This window comes from Pempheris klunzingeri, chromosome 8 (genome assembly GCF_042242105.1).
Source record: "Pempheris klunzingeri isolate RE-2024b chromosome 8, fPemKlu1.hap1, whole genome shotgun sequence".
In the NCBI taxonomy this organism is placed as follows: Eukaryota; Metazoa; Chordata; class Actinopteri; order Acropomatiformes; family Pempheridae; genus Pempheris; species Pempheris klunzingeri.
In genome coordinates, this window is record NC_092019.1 from 27,136,670 (window position 1) to 27,155,616 (window position 18,947).

The window sequence follows — 18,947 nt, forward strand, 5'->3', positions numbered from 1 at the left end:
CAAGTGTCGTCTTGTTATGTTGAAGGCCAGTCATTCTTCCTCATTCCATCCTCTTTTTCTTGAAGGCTTAATGACTATGTAGCAGCAGGGGTCAATGCCTCCAATCCAGAGGAGGTGTGTCTCTCACCGCATCATTTGCACTGTTAAACTTTCAGCCAGAGGGCTGTTTGATTCCTGGAAACGGGTGTCCCTGTTAGATACCGTCTTCTCAGGCCCTGAGCATGAGAGGTGATTAATACCACACAAGTAGGAGGATAAGGAGGAGGAAGACACATTACCAACAGCTACCCATTCATCTGTATGGATCTAACAGGAAAATCACCACCAGGGACTCATGATCGCTTTGACTCGTGTTGGCAGAAGATTTACGATTCATTTTAACCATGACAAAGCAACTTAAAGAAACACAAAAATACTAGAAGCATTGTCACTGAAGATTGTACCCTCTAGACAGGTCTGCGTAGAGGGTTATAGTGCAGATTCAGATCTGAATTAGATTAGCTACAGCTACTATTCTAACTCTGTGGCAAGATTCCACCTGGAGTTTGTATCATTTAAACCATACTATGAACTGTGGTGCAAAAATTCTGAACATATAATTAACAAATAAGAAGATTATAAATAAACATTATTCTTTCACAAAAAAGACAAACATGGGACACACAAAAATCCATGAAATGAGTTGAGTTTTTTGTTTGTTTTACGCTCTCAACACATTTGTTGACAGTACTATGACTCTGGGTTAGATATCCCTGGAACGAACAAACCAAACTAATCCAAACTATTTCAAATTGTGTAGAATAGTGGGGAAATCTCTGGGGAAATGATGCCCTCACAACGAGAGCCTGTCAAGACTTTTATTATTATCAGCAATAACATCTTCGACATCATCATCACAATCTACACAATATGAATTGAAATCGTTTTAATACTACATAATAATTAGGAATCACTGAATGTTTGACAGGATTATTAATCCTGTGCGATATGTATATGTATGTGTAAACATAATTAAAACTTATGCAATTTCTCATCATAGAGCAATTATATCAGGCTGTTTTCTAATCATTAATATATTTATTACATTTTAACTTTGGTAAGCAAGGAATTAGCATAGCTTAATTATGTCCTTCCTCTGCATACCTTTTAATGGCATTAATCACCCTTCATACTGAGGGACTTCTCTGACTCCCCCACCCAATTTGGTGATGATATTTTGGCATGAACAGGCCTCACAGCTCTTTCTCAGAAATTAGTAGACAGGAGGACAGCTGTTTACTGAGTAGGCCCTCATACTGGAGAGCTTAATTGAGCTCCATAGGGCTAATTATAATGCTGAGAAGTTTAATCATGATTATGGTAATTCTTTTTTTGTTTAATATGTTTCGTTTGTTTGGAATCATACTTGTAATATGTGGAAGGCCTTGGTTAATAAAAATAGAAATCTTTTTGTGGTCTTTAAACCCGCTCCACCGCTATCACCACAGCTGAAACTGAAGCTGTAATTAAAGGCTACAGAACAAATTGTAATTGAATTTGACCCTTTAAAGTGAATCTTAAGGGTAGAGGGTTTAGAAAACATTTACTGTATAAAATGGAGTACAAAATCTCACTTGCTTATTGATAAAGTTTGCACCAAAAGAAGACTGATGAAAGATCCTCCCATCTGATTACAGGGCTGGAGATTGAGGACACTGATGTCATGTCATCAATCAATGAACACCACAGGATGGGGAGTGGAACACACAAGCTGCAGGAATTACACTGTCTGTCACTTACTGTTGAGGGGGTTGTCTCACATCCCATTCACTATTCAACTTGTTACTTCAGGCTGTGGCTGACGGTACACATGGCCTATCATTTGTTTCTGAAAATGTTGATATTGATTTGGGAACACTGATATGGGTAGATTAATTACTTAGTTAGTTAGTCTTATATTTACGAGCTGTCAATATTTCACAGTGTTATTGACTTTGCATATTGCTAGCATAATGTTGGTTTAGCTGAGCCAAAGGGTTCTATGAGGTGGGAAGACTACCAAATTCTCCCATTGCCAAGTCATATCCAAGGTTCATCCTGCATAACTTTGATTGTATAATAAATTAATGGTCTTAGATTTGTATTCTCTGTAGCAAGTGGCTATGCTGGACAATGGGCCTGCTTTCTTTGCTTCTGTACGCACATTTTTATAACATTTACATTCACTCAGGGAATATGTCTCAAAACAACAGCAGTAGTATTACAGAAAGGTGACATGCAAAATAACCCCAGTGTTTGTAAAAGCCTGGCTATGATTCTGATTTAGATCACTCTCAGTATACATAATTTCCCACTGTCCTTCAGTGTTAAACCAAGAGGCCATGTTACTTTCTTGACAACATAGCCTTACTTCTCCACATGTGGCCCCTGGGTATGGCACAGCATAGGAGTAGTACTGGCTGGTGGCTGGGGATATACAGGCTAGTATGTGATTGTTGACCACAACACTACTCTGGAGGTGAACATAATGGATGGGCTTCCTTCAGATCTGGTGGTACCCCGTGTGAGCCCTCAGCCAGCTGAAAGCCCTGTGGAGGCCGTAATGGGCTGAAATTAAAACGACTGTGTGGATCTGACACGCCGACAGACGTCAGACAAAATAATTTTTTTCATCAATATAGCCAGAACTAATCATCACTACGAGCCACAAAAGAACACCAAAACGTGATGTTAGCTGTGGCAACATTCATTGAATTCCTTGGGCAATCATTTTTTGTAAAATGTGATTTCAAAATGTGGGTTTTGTGGCAGTGAGTGTGACGATAAATACAAAAATGTAGTGATGTCAATTGTAACAATCCTCCCATAAATAAGATATAAAGATGAAATATATTTGAGAACTTACTTTAACTTTTCATTTCTGCATTCCTTTTACATGAGACACATCATTTGTTGTAGTATGACACAATCATCCCTATAGCAACTCCATAGCAACTCTTTAATCATCTTGTCAATCTTGAGAAAGAAGAGAGAAAACAATGGTGTCAGAGTGCTGTTTGGTTCTATTCTAGAACAGAGTTGCGTTGCAGCTCCCCCATCACTACTCTGGAAGGAGTAGCGACCTGCTGAGTGGTTGTGACTGATGCCAGATAAGCAGGGTGACGATGGAGCTGGGGAGTCAGTGGGGGATGCTGGCTAGATGCAGGAAGTTGTTTAGCTGGAGAGGGTTTCAGCCACTTGACTGAGAGGAAATTGCCCTCAGTGAGTACTTGGGGGGGGTTCACTTGAATTTCCTCCCTGTAAAATGTCTTGCCATGTAAAGCCAAATCAACAAAAGGAGCGTTCATTTGGAGCCCTTAAATGTTCACCTCTTTCATTGCTCACCAGTGGTCGGCAAATCTTGCATGTGAAAGCAGAGTGAAACCTGCCAGTTCTGGACCTCCCATCATGTCCAGCATGGACATATGGGTACTAATAGTTATGAAAATACATCTTCTGTAAATGCATCTCACAACTTAAACACAAACTGTATTGTCCAAAATGATGTAGAAAATGATCATTTTTAAGTAATTGTTACATATTTTTTTGTATCAAGTTTAATTTCTAACAATGCCTGTGTATTTCTCCATAATCCATTTAACTTTAGGGACTGTCCAAAAATTATTAGGGAAGGAGGGGGTGTGATTAAAGGGGATGGTTACTCATTTTTTGTTTTTGCCAGACGGAGAGAAGTCCAAAAGCTTTGGATTTTTTCCCCTCCTCACCCCAATAATTTTCATACAGTCCCTAAATTAATTTACCAATTATTAATTATCAAGTTACCAAATCAGGCACAAACATGTGTAGTAAATTGTTTGCCCTTTTAATGCAGATATACGCCCAAATGAAAGCCTTAAAGATTAATTTATCACATACTGCGACTTTAATTCTGCCTTACATGACGGAGTAAAACCAAATGTAAACCCTTAGAGAGAACAAAAAAGCGTTTGCACTTAGGAAGATCTAAAGAAATCATATTCATCCATTGGCTGAATGACCATTGTGACAGGGAAAGATCCCATTTAGGGCAGAATGGGGCAGCCTCTAATCCCAGGGTTCCTGCGAGGCCCTCTGGCTTAGCACCAGACCCACTAACAAGGCCTCCCACTGGACCCATTACAAGAAGAAAAACCAACAAAGGCAGCTATTACACACTCCTTATGCAAGATACCAAGGGTGAAGGGGGGCAACCTGGATACCACCAGAACAAAAAAGCACTGACCTTACCCCCTCGTCCCCTCACACCCTCACCTCCCCACCCGTTCTCCTCCTCCTACAAACCAACCACTTTCACCACACACATGCCTCTAAGCTCCAGCCATTGTGGAGGGCATGACTCAAGGGGGTCATCGGAGGCTGAGAGAGGTCAGGGGCTTCATGGCCTGTTAATTGAGTAAGCCATCTGAGAGTACATGTGGCTCAGCAGGTAATCTGGTTACAATCTGCTAACCATTACCATAGAGCAGAAGTGATTTATCTTTCTAATCTGAATCTGAAACTACAATTTTATTCATTGTTATTTATTTATTGTCTTTTTATATTTCATTCATTCACAGCTGTTTTGTTGGAAATTAGCTCCACCGTTCTCTCGTCTTACTCTGCAAAATAGATTCTGCTCAGCCGCTCTGATAGACCCTGATTACTCTGGATTTGACATTATTGTGTGTTGATTTACGAGTGACCCAGAAGATGCTTTGAAATCCAGTTTCAGCTGTAGAAATCTGAATGAATTCACATTTCAAACAACCTCCAAACATGACATCGAAAATCTCATTTCATGTGTTTTTTTTGTTGTCATCCAGACTTCATAAATCAGTCTTGGTATGTCTGGCAGTCTCAACAAATCCTTTCTGTCAAATTCTCCCTCTCTCCAGCCGCATTTCTACTTCCCCATGCCCCTTCATTGCCATTCTCTCTATTTTAGATGAGTCCTCCCTTGACTCCTAACAAATAACAAAGATAGATCAGATGTGTAAAGAGGTGATAATCACTCCCAGCCCTGCAAAAGGAATGAAAGGGAATGAAACTTATTCTGTGTAAAATTCTCTAGAATTTGAAATCATGCTCCATTTCCCTGAAATCAAAACAAGGTTGTTTGGAAGAGTTCTAAAGAGCCGCGCTGGATCCATATCTTGGCCGTTCAGACTGCCGTGTTCAGTTGTTAAGCCCTCACTATCTGTGTTTGAAAAGGTCTTTGAGGGAATCGAGGAGGAGCCCACCCAATCTTCTTCTCTTACTTACTTTCCTTCCACTGTACATTACCTCACTCTCATCAGTGAAAAAAGCGACTAACAAGACAGATGAAAAAATACCAATACCCAGAATCTGATACAGATGAAAGATGAAAGAAAAAGATGGGGGGCATGCCCTAATTAATGAAAGACTAATGTCAACAAAATTAATAACCTGGTCATGAGCGTCAGAGAGAGGTAGATGAAAAGAGGGGAGAGAAAGAGAAAAAGGAGAAAAGAGGAACAAAACATGATGGCTGTGGGTATACTGATGGGAATTTTTTCCCTGTCTTGTCCCCATAACCCCTCCTAACCTCTCCCATTCTCCTCAGCGCTCCGATCACAAATCCTCTTTGTGGTACTCCCAAAAAACCTTTATTGGATGCCAATTTGCATAAAGGAAACAAGCAACATTTTTTCTCTCTCTCAGCGACAGCTCCTCCCCCAGCAATGGCATTGCTATTCTTCTCGTTTTAGCACACACACACACACACACGCACACAGGACTATACATGCAGGATGACGTGACAATGAATGTGCTTGTTTTATGATTCCTTCAATGTACATATCACACAGTTCTCACACAAATACACACAACGGTAAGTGCTCATGCATTCGAAAAAGGCAGCATGAACCCACAAAAAAACCTCACACAACTCCCTTTTGAGCATAATTAAAACAGGAGGTGCTCACACAATACGCTTTTGTCTTAGGCCTTGGTGAAAGGAGGCGTGGCGAGGAGCATATTAATTAGGGGCTAAAGTGTGACAGCCAATCATACATATTAAGCAGATGACACACTGGGACAAATATGGCACTACTTCCATGCTGCTCTCCCACAGTGGTGCATCGATACAGTTGGTGCATGCTGAAACTTTTGGCCGTGGCATGCTGCCAGTGGTTGGTAATCAGCAGCAGTAGTTGGTGAGATGAATTAGCGACCTGAACAATGCAGGAGGCTGTATGCTACGCAGCAGCAAGACCAGAGATGGCTGACAGCTTGAATGTCAAACCAGTAGGTGGCGACGTTAAGTCAAGCAAGCTCTGACCGCACAACAGTTCCTTTAGAATCTAAAGGAACTGTTGGGGTGTCAAACTCAATCTAAGAAAGGGACAAAATTTAAAACACGGTCTAAGTCGCGGGCCAAACGGGCTCAACATTTAGTGAAGATATATATATATATATATATATATATATATATATATATATATATATATATATATATATATTTTATCCAGAAATATGAATGTAAACAGCCAAACTTCAACAACTTTTCCTCAATAAAATAAATAGAATTTTAAATAATTTTTTTATTTTCTGTACTATCCTCATGTTTTGTCTCATAGTGTCGTCTTATATTTATATTCTTTAATTATGGCCACATCAGCTCCACAAACAAGACACACAGGTTTACCTCCAATATCGACAAACAGGTAAAACTCTGCCCCCCACCTGCTTTGAAAGTGTCTGTTTTCAAAGTCCACTTTATGTTTAGCCATTTATTTTGGGGGGGGGGGGCTAGCTTAATGGCGCGTTTCCACTAGAACCTACTCAGCTCTACTCGGAGTAGGTTCTAGTGGAAACGCGCCATAAGTGTCACTATAACAACGCTGATCGATGCATTGATCTGCTGATCGGTGTGTCATTATACCTGCGGGAGGAGGGGCTGCTGTACGGGTCCTGACTAGCGCGACAGCTGTTCAGTGCATTGTGGGATTTGTAGTATTAGAGGTGGGAGTGCTGTTTACCAACGGGCCATTCTTAATAGTCACATGACATTATCTCGCGGGCCGGATATAATTGTATATATATCAGAATCAGAATCAGAATCAGAATTCCTCTATTGTCATTGTGCAAGAAGCACAACGGAATTTAAATACAGCAGCTCTCATGGACAGTGCAAACAACGGAATATATATATATATATATATATATATATATATATATATAATTGTATATATGTCAAACTCAAGGCCTTGAGTTTCTTTCCATAAGCCTTAGAATGTACCTACAAAACTGAGGTGTAATTAAATTAATGTGATTGTATGTTATAAGTTATATTATGGGTTTCTGATGAAGCCTTTCACAGCCAACAATAAAGAGAAACAAGGACGTCACATGGAAAGCATGGTACCAGGAAACAGACTTTTTATTTCAAATGATTGAAAACAACATCACACACAATTATCCCACATCTCTTTTGAATGCCCGGCCGCCAGCATACAGCATTTCCCTGTCAACAAAAGATGTTAAACCAGATTTAGCATCAGATGTTCATTCCAAACTGCACACAACTGTTTGGTTATCAATAACACTGGGACTGTTTGGCATGCCGGCAGCTCCCTCTTTTTCTCATTGCTTAACTGTTAAAGGAGAACAATTCAGGTGTTATAAATTACCCAAACGGGAGTAAGCCAGCAAGAGGCTGACTGGCTGTACAGTGGCAGAGGCAGACCTCCAGTTCCCTGCCACCATTTTTTTATCCTCCAGGGCCACCCAGTTTCATTGACGTGGGTGATCACAACCTCCTTTTCTTTGTTTTTCATGCTCAATTTCCCTTTTCTTCAAGGTTTCTTTTCTCTGACACACAGTGTTTGGTTGTGAGGTTTGTTGTACCCCATTTCCTTCACGTCCTTTTTTTTTCATTTGTTCCTCCCATGTGCCAACTGAATTTGTGTTATTCTGTTAATCTCTCCCACTTTTACACGGCCTTTCTTTTTCGCTGTGGCCTATCTCCACCTATCCCTTCCTCTTTGCTTTCCCCCTCTTTGCCAACTTACCCCTCTGTCGTTTTCACTCCTGCTTTCTCATTCTCACCAACTCTCCCCCTCCTGCGCTCCCTTGGCTCTACCCATCCCTCTCTCTGTCATTTCCCTGGTAAGAGAGCACTTTGCTGCTCCTGTCTTTCAATCTCCGCTGTTGGCACTCAGTTCTGAGCTGCCGGCCCAATGTGTGCCGAAGGGAAGCTGTGTGTGAGCAAACGGGTGCCCAAGCCTGCTCCCAGTGCCACAAAGAAGCCTTTCTTTGTCCATCAATGGCTTCCATTAATGCTGTGCCCTCTACCTCTGGAGGGGATGTCAGGCTTCCCGAGATGGCACACAGAGACAGCCATTAGGGGCAGGAAGCCGGGGGCAGGGGCATCATGGGAGAGCTGCCAGGGGTAAGGGTGTGTGTGTGTATGTGTGTGTGTGTGTGTGTGTGCACGCAAGGGCTCAGCTGCTGCAGGCTTTTGAAAGATGATACAATTATTTAAGGGTTGAATTTATACAGTTGCAAATTAGGTGTATTGGCAAACAAGAACAACTGAAATAGCTCAGCACAACTAATATTAGGTGGTTTCTCCAAATTCAACACAATGTGCCACTTTTAATGACTGCTGCAGCCTCAAAATTATTCTACCTCTTCTCTAATATTCTTGGGTTTGTGTGCTGCAATCACCTTCTTCAAATCAAAGAGATTTTCTGTGGAATTCAAGTCAGGCGACTGTGACGGCCACTTTAGTATCTTCCAGGACTTTTTCTGAAACCTTGGTGGACTTTGAGGTATGCTTGGGATCATTGTCCTGTTGGAAGGTCCAGTGACGCCCAAGCTTCAGCTTCCTCACAGACAGGATGATGTTTTGCTGCCACCAAGTCTTACTGCAGGTCTTTTACAGTCACTCAAGGGTTTTTTTGCCACCTGCTTCCTCAGAAATCTGGTGGCAACCATTGATAGCTTCCGCTTTCTGCCACATCCGGGTAGTGTAGCCAGCATTTAGCCTTTAGCTTTGAACATGCATACAAAAACACAAACACAAACACTCACTAAAAGCCTCGTTGCAGTCGGTGTTGTTGTGCCATGGCTCCTGTTGCAGCCCTGGTCACCTGAAAAAGGGAGAGGAAATCTGAGTGTCATTTTTTTTCAATATTGTCAAGGGGATATATTTTGGGGAGATTGTCCTTATCTTGAGCTTGTTTTAGAGCTGATGCTGTTGTTGGCCTGTGTTGCCCATTGAAAAGGGCAGAAGAAGATTTAATCCAAAAATGTTATGTAATGTAATTTTTACCATTGAGCCCTTTAGGTCTTGTTTTTGAACAGGTGAAAACGTCTTTTATTTCAGTAAGATCATTAAAATATGCTTCCAAATGACCTCCATTCAACTTACCCTCATTTTTCAGAGAGGCATGTCTTTAATTTTAAGAACAGGATGTTGCATGTGGATTGGTTGCTACATCTGAATCAAGCGAAATGACACTTGACTGCAGAAAATTGTTGAAAGAAGTTGATTTGTTTGGGAACCTGAAATTATCTCTCTGCAGTTGTGGAGGTCTTTACTAACTTGAAGAGAACATGGCTTTTTATAACACAATAAGAGACAAAAGTTATTTACTATTAGACTTTTGCAGTGAATATAGAAGAGATTTAAACATAACACAAGCTTGAAAGATACAAGCACGATATAGGCCATTATTAAGGTGAAAACAAAACACAGTGACAGCACAAGGACAAACTCCCAGCTCTTCCTGTGGGTGGCAAGGAAAACTGTTTGGTCAGAGTGAGACATCACAGTGTTGCCTGAGGCGTAGATGTGAAAGTAGGCAGGTCAGCCTTCTCCAGACCATCTGAGAAGACGCCAAGGGACCGTGCATGGAAGAGTCCACTCTGTGTGTGTGCTGGTGTCCTGTGAGAGCAGGTGAAAAAGAGATGGGGAGTATGTGCAGATCAGAGGGGTGTATGCAAGCTTGTCTATCCACTGATCTTATGACGGCCAGACTTCAGAGGAAAACTGGCTCCCTTTGCACAGTGCCAATTAACTCCAAGGGTGGGGACAGTTGATGGACAAGTCTATTATTAGCATATAAGGGGAGCTGCAGTGCTTAAAAGAATTCAAAAAAGGAAAAATGTTGGAGAAAGTGGCAAATGCAAAGTGAATGCGTATGATATGCTTCATTGACCCAATTGTGGCCATGTTGCTTTCTCCTCCCACTCCCTTCCAACACCACCGCCACTACGACTTCTTAAGATCAGAAAGTACAACACAACTCTGCAAATGATGTCATTTGTAGTTGTGCAGAGATGTCCTCTCACTGCTGCACTCAGTTATACCACTGTGGGAAACAAAAAAAGGAAAACATATCCCGTTATTTAAAGAAACATCAAAGTTACCGAAATAAATCCTTCCAGCCTAGCAGAGCAATGCTTGGTGCCCCCATCCCCAAAGTTCACCCCACCTATCAATGTCTTCAAGCAGGAGGAGTTCTCTCATTGATTGGGCTCCATTTTAAACACACCAATGGGCTTCTTCAAAGACATTCAGTGAACTGTGAAACACACGAACAGCGTATCTACCCAACACTGCACTATTTGTGTTCATGTTCAATAATGATGAGAACACTTATCTGAAATGGATGAATCACTTCAAGGGTAGGAGTCCTTCAAGTGCCCCGGAAAAAATGGAAATTTAAACATTTACAATTCTATGACAGCTGGGAAACTTCATCTGCTGAGAAAGATCATTTCATAAAATAGAAAGCTCCAGAGAAGCTACAGAGTGGGGACTGTTTTTGTCAAAAAAGGAGGAAAGTTATTCAGTATCCTACAGTAACTAAGTATGCTGCTGTACTTAAGCACAAGTTTGGGATATTTGTACTTTGCTTGACTATTTTCATTTGATGAATGGCTGTAGTTACTGTGCTATACTTTCCAGATTAGGATTCTGCTCATAAAAAACTATATATACTATTATTATCATATAGATTATACAATATGATGCACTGTTTAAGATCCAGTGCATAAACTTGTAAGCTCTACCATGACTCACTATCAACCTGCTTCTTACATGTGAAAGACCTGTAATGTAAAGGATCTGAATACTTCTTCTAACCACTTGAGAAAAGTATATATTTACTGAAACTATTTCATCATGATCATGGAAATGCACCATCCTCTCACCTCCTTTTCAGGAGGCTAATTAGTTGGCAGCATTAAAGATAGACAAGCTATTTGAAAAAGAAAGCTGTCAACTAAAAAACGCTCTGAATGTCCCTCTTCACTATTCATTTGCTCTGTAAGTACATTATGTGAACACATACTCCGCTTTCCTGTTTGTCCAGCCTTATAGGGACCCAGTTAGATCAGGTCTAATGTGATAGATACAATCAGCTGCTTTCAGTAATATGTTTTGCTTTGCCAAGCAAGACAACCAGGAGATGAGCAACTTAGAAAGAATGAATTAATTCTCAATTTTAATCAGGGCTGAATCTTTAATGTCTGCTCAACATTATATGGATGTCTGATATAAGACAGATATACTGGGATTAAAATGAGAAATGAATATAATATAATCAGGAACAGTTAATAATAAGGCATTTCATATTAACTGTTCAATAACATGTTTGAGTGTCAAAAATGTAAAAGTACACGAACACATGAAAATATTTGTAAAGAATTTTTAATGAGTATGAGTAAAAATACCTAAAATATACATATCTATCTTCATTTAAAGTTCCATTAATAAAAGTTCATTAATTACAGTGGATTTCCACAGTATTGGAAGAAGAATTCAATAGCTTACAGTATAAGACACGTAGAGAAGGTTCATCACTCTTTTTTTTCAAAAATGAATTGATGTCACACTGGGTGACATATTCCATCATTACCATGAACACACATACTGTGCTATAGTTTCTACTCAGTCTTATATACACTGTCCTTCTGCCTCAAATACACACTAAGCATATATATCTGTATATTATTTGTTTAGTTATCATTTTATTGTCTATAGTGCTTTTTGTGCACACACACCTTAATCAATCGATCAGCCAAAAAATTCTGATTATAACATTATTCACTGTAAGAAGATTCTAGCGTGAGGGGATTCAAAAATATTCTTTTGTGAGGAGGGACATTTAAAATGAGAAAATATCCACCTTAGGCCCACTATTATACTGTTAGAATATTATAGTGTAACAAAAGCAGTAAGATCCCCACAGATTCACGACATATTGTGGAAAACTTGTGATTAAAGTCTTGCATGGCAGATCCATGCTTTTATAATAGAGGGATAATCATATGCACACACATGCTGGGAAATGTGTTCTCCTTTATGTGAAGAGCACATTTTTCTGTTGTTCAGAAAGTAGGCTATATGTCCATGTGGTGTTTTTTCCTCCCATCACTGGAGGAGGTGGAGGGTGGATTAAAGCGAGGCTAATCTCCAATCCAGGCCTCTTCCTCTTCTTCTCCTTTTCGTTCAGCTCAGCCTCCCTGTAGCTGCCAGGTTGCTGTTCCACTTCTCCCTGCAGCTTTATTCATGAGGAAAGGAGACAAGGGAGAAACAAGCAAAATGAAAATGGCAGCTGTTTGTTTACGTGTTCCCACGACTCCATGCCAATTAAGCATCGTCATTCCATCAGCTGCTTGTCTTCCCTGATTAGACTCCCCTCAGCAGACAAGGCAGAAAGAGAGAGCAAGAATGGGAGGGTGGGGGCCTCAGAGGCACCGCCACAAGCGACGGCCTGCTTCTGTTTAGTAGAATCAGGATCAGAATCAGCTTTTATTGGCTAAGTATGTGAACACATACAAGGAATCTGACATTGGTTTTTCCTCTGCTCTCGCATACTCACACAGCAACATAGAAAAGGAAGACAAGAACAACAAAGTAAGCACACATTGAACTCAAGCAAAGAAATAAAGATTTAAGGTCAGTGTACAATGTAAATATATGAATATATATTAATATAGAAAAAACTGTGACAATAAACTATGACAGAGTGTAAAGAAGACAGTAGTGCAAAGATGCTGGAATAAAGATGGATTTACTATGTACGTGTACCATTATATACACTGTTGCCCATAAAGTCGGAATAAAATGTTTTTTCCCTCTTCTCGTGAAATGATTGTGACAATGTGATTTATTCTTGATAAATAAAGTGTATATCTTCTCAACTTTATTGATCAAACTCTTCCAAACAGATCACAGTGAAAACTCAGGCTTTAACAAAATTGGGGGTATTATTCCAACTTTATGGGCAACAGTGTATATGAGGTAGGATGTGGGTGTATACAGTACAGTAATGGTGTGTTAACCAAAAGTGTTTTCTGGACTGCAAAGAATCTACTGAAGAGAGAGTAGGTACAGTGTAACAGGGTTATTGAGCTAGGATTAGTTTTTGACACTGTGACATTTTAATGGACATTTAAAAGATCATTTTAGCGACTTCTACCACATATAATATACAAGATGATTTAAATCATTATCATAACACACACTGTAGGAAGATTTCTTCTTACTCATAGAATCATCAGGCCATTTTCTGTAGCCTAATTTGTTGATTTAACAAATACATTTTGAGTTGTCTATGCAGACACTACCAAGTCAATGTAGTGCTGCCCTATTAGAAGAGAAAGAAGAGACAAAAACTTTTTTTAACAAGCAAATGTAAAAATGACTTTTCACTTTCTCTTCCTTTATTTAAGTTACAATATCTGATCCTGAAACTATGCTGGAAAGGTTGAATATAGCATACAACAATATATAATATTATGAATAAATAAATATAATATATATATAATATATAATATAAATAACTGAAGTGTAATTTTTTTTCCATATTTCAAAACTACAAAACCATCACCATCATCTTCTACAGCATATCAATTAAACTACGATATGGCAGAGCTTGAGATATCTTTTGTCTGATTCTGAAATTATTTTTCACAATTTTACAACTGAAACAGAAAAAAACTATTTTTTCTGACAATTACTGGCTTTGAAAAAAAATGTTTAGTGGATCATTTTGATTTTCAGTTTATTTAGAAATTGAAATGTAAGTTGTGACATCTGCAAGTTGAGATGAATCTGTTCCTGATGCCATCTCTGAAAGGCAAATAAAATATTTTAGTATGAACTGTGACTTCAGGTAACAATTTGTTATCCTAATGACGTGAACATATTGTTTCCTAATCAATGATGTAATAACTTCTATGATGCAGAGCTGCGGTTAAAAAAAAGTAGAAAAATAAAGATAAAGAAGAGACACTCCATGCAGACATAATGCACTATTATCAAATAGGCTGTGGTTTCATTGTTTAGAGGGGATAAAAAATACACAGGTACAATAGGAGTGTTAGAAGGAATACACCACACACACACACAGTGGGTAGGATTTTTGTCCCAAACAGGGACAAGGTGAGGATTTACAGTGCTGAAGGTAACACAATACGAGTGGTATAAAAAAAACTAGAATATCCATATATGTGCATACTTAACAGGATTGTTCGGGTTATTTAGCTAATTCAGCACAAGATCACAGTTCTGTTATTTTAAGTGGAGGTATTTCTTCAAGGTTGCTTTTAGGTGAGATTTTTATCCTTTCAAGTGTTTAGAGAAACAAATAAAAAATATTTTAGTTTAGTTTTAGTTTTAGTGTGCTTTGTCAGTGGTGATGGAGAGAAACAGGTGGAAATCTCACAGAGCAGGACATTACTTGTAGTTACATACATGAACAGAAGTTACTTGTAAATTTGTCTTTGGCATGCACACCCCATTTTGGTAGGGGGCAATAACACAGTCATGGTGGCGGTCCTCACTATAATGCAATTATGCACCTTGTAGTTGGTTTGTTTGGATGGTGGTAAACTCACGGCACAGTTACACACAACAAAATGTCAACTGCTGCTTCTCTTTGTTCACCATGAACTGTAGTCCTTGACTCAGTGTTCTCCATCACCATCATGGTGTCCAAGAGGGTGTCGTGGTTATGTTTGGCATGGTTAGCTGCTGAGTGTTTGAGCCACTAAAGTTTGAGGCCATGTAGAAGAGTAGCATTCACTTTTTGCTTGCTCACTGCTCTCAATACCCCTGAGGGTTGTACTATGAAGTGAGATTAGTGTATCAGCCATGTATGTTGAGCCTACAGTCGGGGTTTTCAGTGTCAGGTGGCTTTCTTTTAACCTGGCTAGATAACCAATGGTAACTTGTGCTGCAAACTTAACCTGGTCCAGACCAGGGCCTTTTGAGACTTCCGACTTAAAGCGGCTGTAAAAAGCGTCACCCTCTCTTCCCCATCGATATTCTCTATGAGCGATGTTGATTCTCAGCAGAGGGAACTGTGTGTGCAAAATATGACACCAACACGTTGAGCCTTCCATCGTAGCGATGTCACCAAATGATGTGGCACAACCTTTAGCATTGCGTTGTCAGAGGAAACTACATGTATTGAGTTGGTGATGCAGAAAATCTCTAATATTACACACGCTGACAAATGTTCCACAACACATCATCTTCACACTAATAGAATGATGAAGGATCAGCAGCTACACAACTCAGTGGATTTTCTGTTTTGTTCCTGAACAACTGAAGTCTGTTTCACACAGCTGCTTTGCATGCTGTGTAGAAGAGTAGCATTCACTTTTTGCTTGCTCACTGCTCTCAATACACCTGAGGGTTGTACTCAGAGCTCTACGATGTACAGCATCTACATTAGAAATAAACAGGAGGACTGAGAGTCACTGAGTCGTAAAATAAATACTGTACATTAACTTATTTGACAGCATTCCTCTTTTACCTTATTTTGAAGAGCAGTTTTTATATTCTTTGTATTTCTCCATTATATCAACCCAACTGAAATCAGAATCAGAATCAGAATCAGAATTCCTTTAATAATCCCCAGGGGGAAATTGCTTTTTGTTACACACAGCTCCAAAAGAATAAGAATAAACTTCAAACACAAAAGTAATAATAATGATAATAATAATAATGATACAAATAATACCACTACTACTAATAATAATATATAACAACATGTGCATTCAGAGTGAGGAGATGCATTATATAATACTAATAATACTACTACTACTACTACTACCAACAATAACATATAACAACATGCACACTCAGAGTGAGGAGCTGTATTATATCATAATAATAAGAATAATACAAATAATACCACTACTACTAACAATAATATATAATAACATGTACACTCAGAGTGAGGAGCTGTATTATATAATAATAATAATAATAATCAGGTGAGTCCAGGGTCCAGGATCCTCTCCTCTCTGGTGGAACAGTTCACGTACTGGGTGACGTTGTGCAGTGCCTTTGCCATGGTGACATGGTTGAAGACAGAGATAGCAGTGAGTGCACTCTGGTGTAGAGTCTGTACCCGGGCTATGGCGGAGGGGATGACGTCACACGCCGAAGTTGGGTTGGCAGAAGGAGGAATGTAAACAGTCACCACAACAACATGTGAAAACTCCCGTGGCAGATTACATGGATGAAGACCAACAGCAAACAGTTCAATGTCCGGGCTGCAGATGCGCTCCTTGATAGTAATATGAGCAGGACTGCACCACCTGTTGTTCACCAGAACGGCCCCCCTCCTTTCCGTGTACCGCTCCTGGTGCAGTCCCTGTCCCACAGTTTGGAAGCCTCCAATGGAAACATTGTCGTCGGGAATGTCCTGATGCAGCCATGTCTCCAAAAAGCACACCAAACTACACTCCCGGTGCTCCATCTGGTTGAAAGTTTAAGGTTTGTCAGACTAACTGACGGCAGGGCAGCCTGGCTATGTTGAACCTGCTTCATAGTACAGCCCACACGTCATGGCTTTATTTCCATTTTTCAAATTGATTTCTATTTTTACAAATCTGGGAAGTCTGTTCCCACCATGTCTCCTTCATCTGGTGGAGACGCCACAGAAGAAATACACCTCGATTCATAGTGAGTATTCAGGTATTTGGAGTATATGCTGCAGGCCTTAATGAACATTCCAGCTCTGAGACCTGAGCTGCCGACTTCTCTGTATCTGAACAACCTCTCCACCCAGACAGCAAGATGGACAGCCTGCAAACACAATGTTTCATGTCTACATGTGGAGGGGACCTCCCTCTCTCTCTCTCTCTCTCTCTCTCTCTCTCTCTCTCTCTCTCTCTCTGGCCCCTCTGTAGAATGTGTAAGACAACCTGTGCTACACAGTCATTCCAGTCCGGTGAAACTTTAGTGAGGTGCTTCTGCTGCTCTAACTGCTCACAAGCTGTTCCAAACCCACAACAAACAACAATTCTTTCTATGTTTTCAGGGAAATCATTGTGTTTGACCAATAATTTTGTATCATTCTCATTTCAAAGTGCTATTTTTTGAACATGTCCACCAAAAACTGCTGGACTTGAGGATCCACCTTCATGTGTAGCTCTCAGCAAATGTCATTTATCACACCTTGCTTCATATTCATATATGACTCCATCCATTCTAGTTTAACAGCCCTGGAATACTGCAGGTGGTTTGTGATCGCATTACCATGAGAAAACACCTCCATGTCACTGCACCTATTTGACCTCTGACCTTTCCTTTTTACCACCCAGACAGCAAATTGCTGCTGTGATGGTGGTGGGTCATGCGCTACTCAACTGCCACTCCCGTCCTCTTGGTGGGGGAGAAGAGTGAGTGGGTATCTCTCAGGTTGTTTAATACCAAAGTCAATTTCCATACATACCCCAACCCCTCCTAAAACACACATGGTCACACACTCTCCCACACTCTTAACCAGACAGGCTGTAGGACTCTGTCTCAACAGTCTTTCTTTGCCTCCCTGCTCATGTCTGCACCCCCTTTTGTTGTCTGAGTTTTAATGAAGAGAGTGGGACCCATGGAAAGAACATGATTAGGGGGACCCTGAGATCTTGAGGCTTAGACTTTGCATGTGTGTATATTAAGGGTGCATCACATTCATAGCAACATCAATGGTGTCCTCTGTTTTACCACCAAAGCCTGGGAATGTCTTTTTGCACGCTGCTGGTACCATATGGTAATCCATGTGTCTACAACACTAAAGATGGTCTGAGTAGAACAATGTTGTTCATCTTCCTAATACTAAAAACTCAGTGTTTTCAGTAGCAAAGACTGATATTTTATCAACTTTGTCTTAGATTTGCAGAGACTTACTACAGCAGAAACAGTGTTTTTGCCAGTAGCTTCTTTTTTATCTTTTGTTTTTTTGCTGGTCGAAATGTATCTTTTTTGGGCTTCTTTTGAACTCATGTATAGGACAAATATATTGGATGGTTGGCTAGATGTTAGCCAAACATCAGCCGGATACCCATCACTGATTTGATTATTATTAATTATTGTTAATTATTTGTTATTTATTCATATAAAGGCTTTTTTATATGAATTATTTAGCCTTAAAGAGATGCTAACCATGAAAGAATCTAGATTAGTCTATATTTCAACAGAAAGTTTTAACATCCCATGACGGTATGAATGATGTTTCAGAGGCTTTCCTACCCCAGCTGATACAATCATAGAGAGATACTAAATGTATCACATTTTTGGTATGAATATATTCAGATTTTAGCAGATATCGTTTATTTCAGCTGAAAACTATATATATATATATAAATATTCTATAAATATATGCTGGACATTTTGCTATGTTTTATGTGGATGTTTAATCACTGCTGATGGCAATTAATACCTCAGTGCATGCTAAATTAACCAACCTGTTCACAGAGCCATTCGAGCAGTGCCTACATGTACCAGGATGCAGTGCATAGGCTCTCTCAGCCTGGGGTTGGCAAAAGCATCCACCAAAACTGCCCAGGCTGAAATTCATTGCAGCACAATGATTCAGTTTCTGTTGGCATTGAAAGGCAATTTGAGTAAAGGTACCACCAATGTGTGTTGTTCAGCTTGGCTCTTGATTATCCCCACCTGC